At 43.8% G+C, this 7147-nt stretch overlaps 1 pseudogene; it reads left to right on the forward strand.

The window, feature by feature from the left end:
* Window positions 1-1634: 1634 nt before the first annotated feature.
* LOC126459544 (5S ribosomal RNA) lies at window positions 1635-1751 on the forward strand (annotated as a pseudogene).
* The last annotated feature ends 5396 nt before the right edge of the window (window positions 1752-7147 follow it).

The following is a 7147-nucleotide window of genomic DNA, read 5'->3' on the forward strand; positions in this document are numbered from 1 at the left end:
CATGGTATCATTAGCTTTGCGGAGTATTGCCGCCGTGGTGTAGCGCTATGCATATAGTTGTCTAATTAGGTCCGATCTTTGTGAATAATTACGTAATTAGGATAGATATTTGCGTAAGTTTCGAGTCGTATTGCGAGAATTTTTCAAGGCAGGATAACACCAGTTGTATGGCGTCTTCAGTTATTGCACTATATATGCGATTTTAGGCCATCCTTGTGAAATGCTATGCATATAGTTGTGTAATTAGGACCGATCTTTGTGATTAATTACCTATCTGCGGCAGTTTCCTGAGAAAAATAAATATAGTACACTAACCTTACCTTACTCTCCCTTGTCTGGAGAGTTTCCATGTGGTACGAGGGTGCACTTAGGCTTTCTGTCCAGTAGAATGAGAGTTCGAGTCGCTGATAATTTGCGTTTTTGACGTTCACTGAGTGTTTGTGCACTGAATTATTTTCGGCTTTTTATGCCTTGAGAGCGTGTTTGCAGGCATTATTTCGGTGATCTACGAGTAGTTTGCACGTCTGTATACTGTGTACTGGATTATTTTGGTAATTTACGAGTTGTTTGCATCTCTGAAAATCAGCGTAATGCATTATTTACAAGTAGTTTCCAGGTCTGTAAACTGTATATTGTGACTCCAAGCATGTCAGGGTGAGCGTTTAGCATCAGCGTAATAAAGAAACTAGGTGAAATCCGTCGCTAAATAAATTGTACTAAAATAAATAAACTACACTCATCCCTCTCTCCAGCAACCCACAACAGGCTGATTCCATTTCCCACCAGTTTTCCCCTCCAGACCACCAGGGGTGCGGGTGGGGGGGATGAGGAGGCTAGGGCATATGTGCAGCTGATAAAAACATGTGATGGTATCATGATTCTGTGCTGCTATAGACTGAACTGCATAATCACATGAACTTGGAAACAAGGTCAGTTCTTTGGTCTTGTGGAGCGGAGGCAGTTGTCTCTTCTGTGGTGGGAGCATATACGTACTTTTTAGAAATGACAGACAATTCCAGCAGAGACAGATGTTTCCATGTGTTGTGAAGCACATCGTTAATGCAAAGCATTTATTTGCAGGACCGTACTCTTCCTTTTCGTATGTTCTAGCATTAATGCTCGCTTCCATTCTGCATGCAGTAAGCTGTGGATGAACTCCTTGGCAGAATAAGTGCATGTAATACAGCTATTAAAACTTCCCATGTATGGTATCAGCACATCCTCATGCTCATTCCACACCGACAGCTTAACAAGCACTGACATTTCAGCCTCTTGTGGCGGTAACACCGAACTAGGCCGCTACTGCTGTAGGAAGACAATAAATTTCAACAAATTTCAACATATTTCAACAAATTTAAACAAATTATATTCGAGCAGAATGACATCATAAGCAGTCTCAGGAATTTCTCAGGTGTCAAGTAAGAAAGGGATGCCACCGCCTCATCGTGTGCGGGACCCGAACTGACACGTGGTTCACAGCTGACGGCTGCATCATCACTTCGCAGGGGCTGCCAGTCCATCCCAATTCCTGGGAATGTGTGCGGTAGCGTCCTGTGCAGTCCAGTGGACAGGGGATGGCTGACGGTGAGTGCTTCATTATCGAAAGGTTTTTAACTGTGCGTAATTACGTGTAAGGCAACGGCTTTGCCGCAGTGGATACACCGGTTCCCGTCAGATCACTGAAGTTAAGCGCTGTCGGGCGTGACTAGCACTTGGATGGGTGACCATCCAGCCACCATGTGCTGTTGCCATTTTCGGGGTGCACTCAGCCTCGTGATGCCAATTGAGAAGCTACTCGACCGTATAGTAACGGCTCCGGTGAAAGAAAACCATCATAACTACCGGGAGAGTGGTGTGATGACCACACACCCCTCCTAACCGCATCCTCCACTGAGGATGACATGGCGGTCGGATGGTCCCGATGAACCAGTTGTGGCCTAAAAACGGAGTGCATACAATTACGTGTGATGTGTGTTTCATGACTGTATTCCTTGCGCAATCGGAATAAAAAGGGAAATGTGATCTATGTAATTACTTCTCACAAGACCTGCATCTTTCCAAACAACAGAGTATGATGAGCAGGGGAAATCCAAACCCCACAAACTGATTTTTTCTTATAAAAGAACTATATATCCTTGAATTTCCTTTTGTGAGATCCTTCCTCTCCACTGCAGAGCTGCCAGTTTCCAGGTAGAGGAGGGGAGGGGGAGAGGCGAGGGTGCGAGGGGGCTGGGGCTTTGGTGGCAGGGATTGTGATCGATTTTCTGAAAATTCGTTGAATAAGTAAATAAACTATATTCCATACACTGTCGTGAATCCCCTAAATTGTTTAAATAAACAACATACCACACATCATCTAAACTGTTTAAACAATATTCCATACACATCAATCGATTTCTGGGCAAATTCAGTAACTAAATGAATAAACTACATTCCATACACTGCCATAAATAACTAAACAATATTCTATACATTGTATAAATTGTTTAAACAATATCACATACACTACAATCGAATTACCTCCAAATGACCGATCAACTGAGACTTTTTCCCACCAATTTGTGAGAGGGAGGGTGGGAGGGGCGGGGATTTAGCGTGAGGGAGAGGTTAATTAATTGATCAATTTAATTAAATTGTCAATGAAATTGATAAGTGTGAGAGCAGCTATTCTAATAACTTAGACCTGAAAGTGTACCTATAGGAGTGAGGTGGGGTGTTTCCTGAGGTGGCAGGGGAGCATAGGTTAAGTGTCTGTCAATCAACAGGAAGGATCCTTTTATCAGAAGATTACGTTAAGTACCTGTCAATCAAAGGAGAACAGTAGGTTTGCCCCTGATTGCTTACCTGTAACTGATGCAGGCAACCCGCACCAACAACATAGACTGGCGATTGCTTTGTCCCCCTACTCATGTCCGCTCATTGCACATACCTCGTCTATAGGGTGGGACGTTCACACACTTCGTAATTTTAGTGATGAACTTGTTAGTTGCAAACTGGAACACTGAGACATATTCAAATCCTCATTTAAGAGTATAGATTAATCTTTCCAGAAAGAAAGTGATACCTGTGTAAACTTGTTCTTAAAATAACGTCAGAGGGCTTTGGACTGAACTTTCATGGGCCAGTATTGACAAATTAGAAGACAGAATTTTTACCAGGACAATTTGCTGTAGTCATCCTTACATCTAAGACTCAGAATTTCATGCACACAAGGGCACTTCAAAACTAATAAGAATCTTATTGGTGTGCAATTCACTGCTTCAGAAATTGACACACAGCAGTAGAAATGCGCGTCAGCTCTTCCAATGACTGCAAAAGAAACTCTCTATTTGCTTCATGAATGTTGCGAAAGTTGTTGCAATATTTTTTGTGGTCAACGGTGTTTAGTTCCATGAACAGTAAACTGTGCAAGGGGTGGTAACAGGCTGCGAGTAATAAAAATAATAAAGACGTGTATTTGACGTCTCTGACTTCAGACAACACTATATATATATATATATATATATATATATATATATATATATATATATATATATATCTTATGGGACTTAACTGCTAAGGTCTTCACTCCCTAAGCTTACACACTACTTAACCTAAATTATCCTAAGGACAAACACACACACCCATGCCCGAGGGAGGACTCGAACCTCCGCCGGGACCAGCCGCACAGTCCATGACTGCAGCGCCTGACACGGCTCGGCTAATCCCGCGCGGCAATCAGGTTTTATTTCCGGTGACCTTCCAAATAATTAAATTACACATTTAATTTTCCCATTTGAATGCTCGACTTAACTGTTTTAATCGCGTTATCTGGAGTGTAACTGCGGACGTAAATATTACGGCTGAAAGCTCTCGGGGCCTCAATTACGCAGCTGCATCCACAAATCAAACCACGCTGCACAACACTCGACTCTTGCTTCCCTCTAACAGTTCCAAATTGTGAGTTGATTTTTTATTGAAATGAATTAAAAATATAACTGAACCTAATGTTCAACTAATTAGTAGCATAACATGAAAATTAACTGCATATATTGGAAATATAGCAATTTGCAATAAACAAATGTATATTTTTAGTAGAGAGATTTGCGTACCTAAACTTGTAGAAAGTAAATTTTGCGGATACGCAGTATTTCAAACTGTCCATGACAGTAGAAGGTGTCGCGGATCGACTTTTATAAAACGAATCACAGAAAAGAATGACTAACATTTATCTGTTTTTATTGTATAATAAATGATAAATGCGTTCTCCAACTAGCTGAACTTGTACCCCTTGCCCGTTTTCCTGCAATTCCGTCTGTTAGGCCAATTTCAAAAACTTCAACCGGTTCTACTGTCGTCAACACACTGTCAAAATTAGACAGCATCCGAAATAAAATCGTTTTGAAGAACCATGATACCTGAGAGGACTAACTACACAACGAAAAATTTTTTCAACAGACAGTTGATAGCGACATAACACAATGTTTATAATTTGCTCTGTACCACTACACAGCTGAAACTCAACTGACTGGTCTATTGGCCAATGCATAAACGTTCTGTTATGTTGTTACTAACGATTTTCTGTGTGTGTGTGTGTGTGTGTGTGTGTGTGTGTGTGTTATCTAGTCACTCCACTTAGCAATTATGGATGCTCAGAATTATTGTAGAAAGTTTTGTATAAGAAGCTATGTAATTTGCATTAACGTGTGTGTGGAGGTACCTTGCTTCAGTTCAAGCGTTCGAAAATCGCTTGGCAGCTTAAACTGCAGTAACGCAAATAAAGGTTGCAAATTCAGAGACCTGTGAATCCGTGTTGTTTTTTAGTACACTCGTATTCATAGCGGCGGATGACCAACCAGCAACAAAATTTGTTGGGCACGTCAATCCTGAGATTACTGTACAGAGTCTTCTGCTGCTCTCTCTTCACAGCTCTCGTCTCACTTCCAGCACAGCTGCAGCCTTCCGCACCATTGCCAGTCTGCTTCACACATTACTATTTAAGGCTTTCCCTGCTCTTCTTTCCGTCCACCATCGCTTTACCTACAGTTTCAATAGTGCCTCATATCGTAATATTTCACCAACCATTGTGTCTACACGATTCATTATGTTCTTTATTAGATATTTTCCTCGTTACACGAAGTCTAGGGCATATCGTTCTAATGTTTGTCACCGTTTCGTTTATTTCCTCAGTTTTCATGATTCGCGCCCTTAGATAGCTGTACTCCGAGCACGGAATTTTGCAAAAGCTCTTTCTGGTCTCAGGATATACCTTTTGAATGACAACAGCTTTTACTTTCCACCTTTTACTTTCTTCGCTGTCACGTCTCTCTTACTCCTTACTTCTTAATCTTTTCTGATTCCTGGACGTTTACAATCTGTTTATACAGTGCTTGTGCATTCACATTAGAATTTCCGCCAGATATGAGAATTGTGCGGGACCGGGACTCGAACCCGGGTTTCGCGCATATCGCGAGAGGTCGCCTTAACCACTTCGTGTACGGAGCACGTCTCCAGGACCGTCACTAACTTCCGTACGTCACGAAGTCCGCAATCCTTACGCTCGCACATTTCGCGATTCTTCCACCTAGAGACACAAATATTTTATCGTCATTTTAAGCCGTCAAGGCGACCGCTAGTGATAAGCCTGAAATCCGGGTTCCAGTCTCGGTCCGGTACAAATTCCCATGCGCCGCAAACAGATAGTCAATCCAGATTCATTTAAATGCGAATCCATTTCGTAATATTTACCACAGTTGTAACTGCCAAAACAGTGTCTGTTGCTTCAGACACGCTTGCATATCTGGCGGACATTGTGTTGTGAAGGTGCGGACACTGCATAAACACAGACATTGAAATATCCTTGATGTATCAGTGCCAAGACAGGCTAAAATGACGTTGAAATATATCTCTTCCTGGGAGGAAATCACGAAATGTGCGAATGTGAGGGTTGTGAATTCAGTGAAATGTGGATATTCTGCTTGTTCCAGGATTCCCCACCCCCCAGGGGGCTCCCATTTGTGAGTGCGTGTTTGGCAACCAAGAGGTCCAGCCCCCTCCCAGCTCTACTTTGCAGCGCGGGGTAGCCGCACGCACTAAGAGCGTCTTGTCCGCGAGGTTCCCCCCGTCAGAGGTTCGAGTCCTCCCTCGGGCATGGGTGCGGGTGTTGCCCTTAGCGTAAGTTGGTTGGTTGGTTGGTTTGGGGAAGGAGACCTAAATCAGGATGGCCGGACGCGGGATTGAACCGTCGTCCTCCCGAATGCGAGTCCAGTGTCTAACCACTGCGCCACCCCGCTCGGTAGCGTAAGTTAGTTTAAGTTAGGTTACGTAGTGTGTAAGCTTAGGGACCGACGACCTCAGCAGTTTGGTCCCATAACACCTTACTACAAATCAAATCAGTCATCTCTACTTCCCTTTCCGTGCAGCAAGTCGACCTTTCTGCTGTTTGTTCCTCCCCCCCCCCCCCTTTCCCTTTCTGTCCGTCCATTGGACGGTCTCCTTGGTGCCTACTGCCCCCGGATTTGGATCGTGATTCTGGACACTCGTAATCTTCCATTCCGGCATTCTACGACTTTTCATTCTTCATTTTATGGTCCCATTCTTGGGTTTTACTTGCTATTATTTTCTTTTCCGAATGTCACGGAAGTGCGGGTCGTGCAGATAAGGCCCCCAACGTAGCATATGTTCCACCTTTCGATCTTTTTCTCTTCGCGCCCTTCATTTCTTCCAAATTTACAACGTCCAAAACCCAGCGCGGTAGCCATTCTATTGTGGGAGGTAGGGCCATGACCACACAGGAGTCGCGCCGATGCCGGTGGTTTCTCAGCTGCATATCCCCACGCATGCCAGCGACTACATACCCATTGTGGCTGGAGCAAATGTATTCCAGGCAACAGTTTACTGATCAGGTAACCGCTGCTGCGGCTGGCGGGGTGAGGGGGGGCGGGGGGGGGAGGGGGGGAGGGGGAGCTCATGGGGAGACTTTTCGGCGGAAGACTCTCACATGAAGAGAATTAAGTTATCATTTGTAGGTGGCCGCACCGGCACAGTAATCTCTTCTGAAGGTAACAATTATTACAACGCTGAGAGATTTTTTTTTTTCACTCATCAGTCATCTGACAGGTTTTGCGTAGACCGCCACGATTTCCTCTCCTCTGCCAACCTTTTCGTC

Source organism: Schistocerca serialis, chromosome 2 (assembly GCF_023864345.2).
Source record: "Schistocerca serialis cubense isolate TAMUIC-IGC-003099 chromosome 2, iqSchSeri2.2, whole genome shotgun sequence".
Classification (NCBI taxonomy): Eukaryota; Metazoa; Arthropoda; class Insecta; order Orthoptera; family Acrididae; genus Schistocerca; species Schistocerca serialis.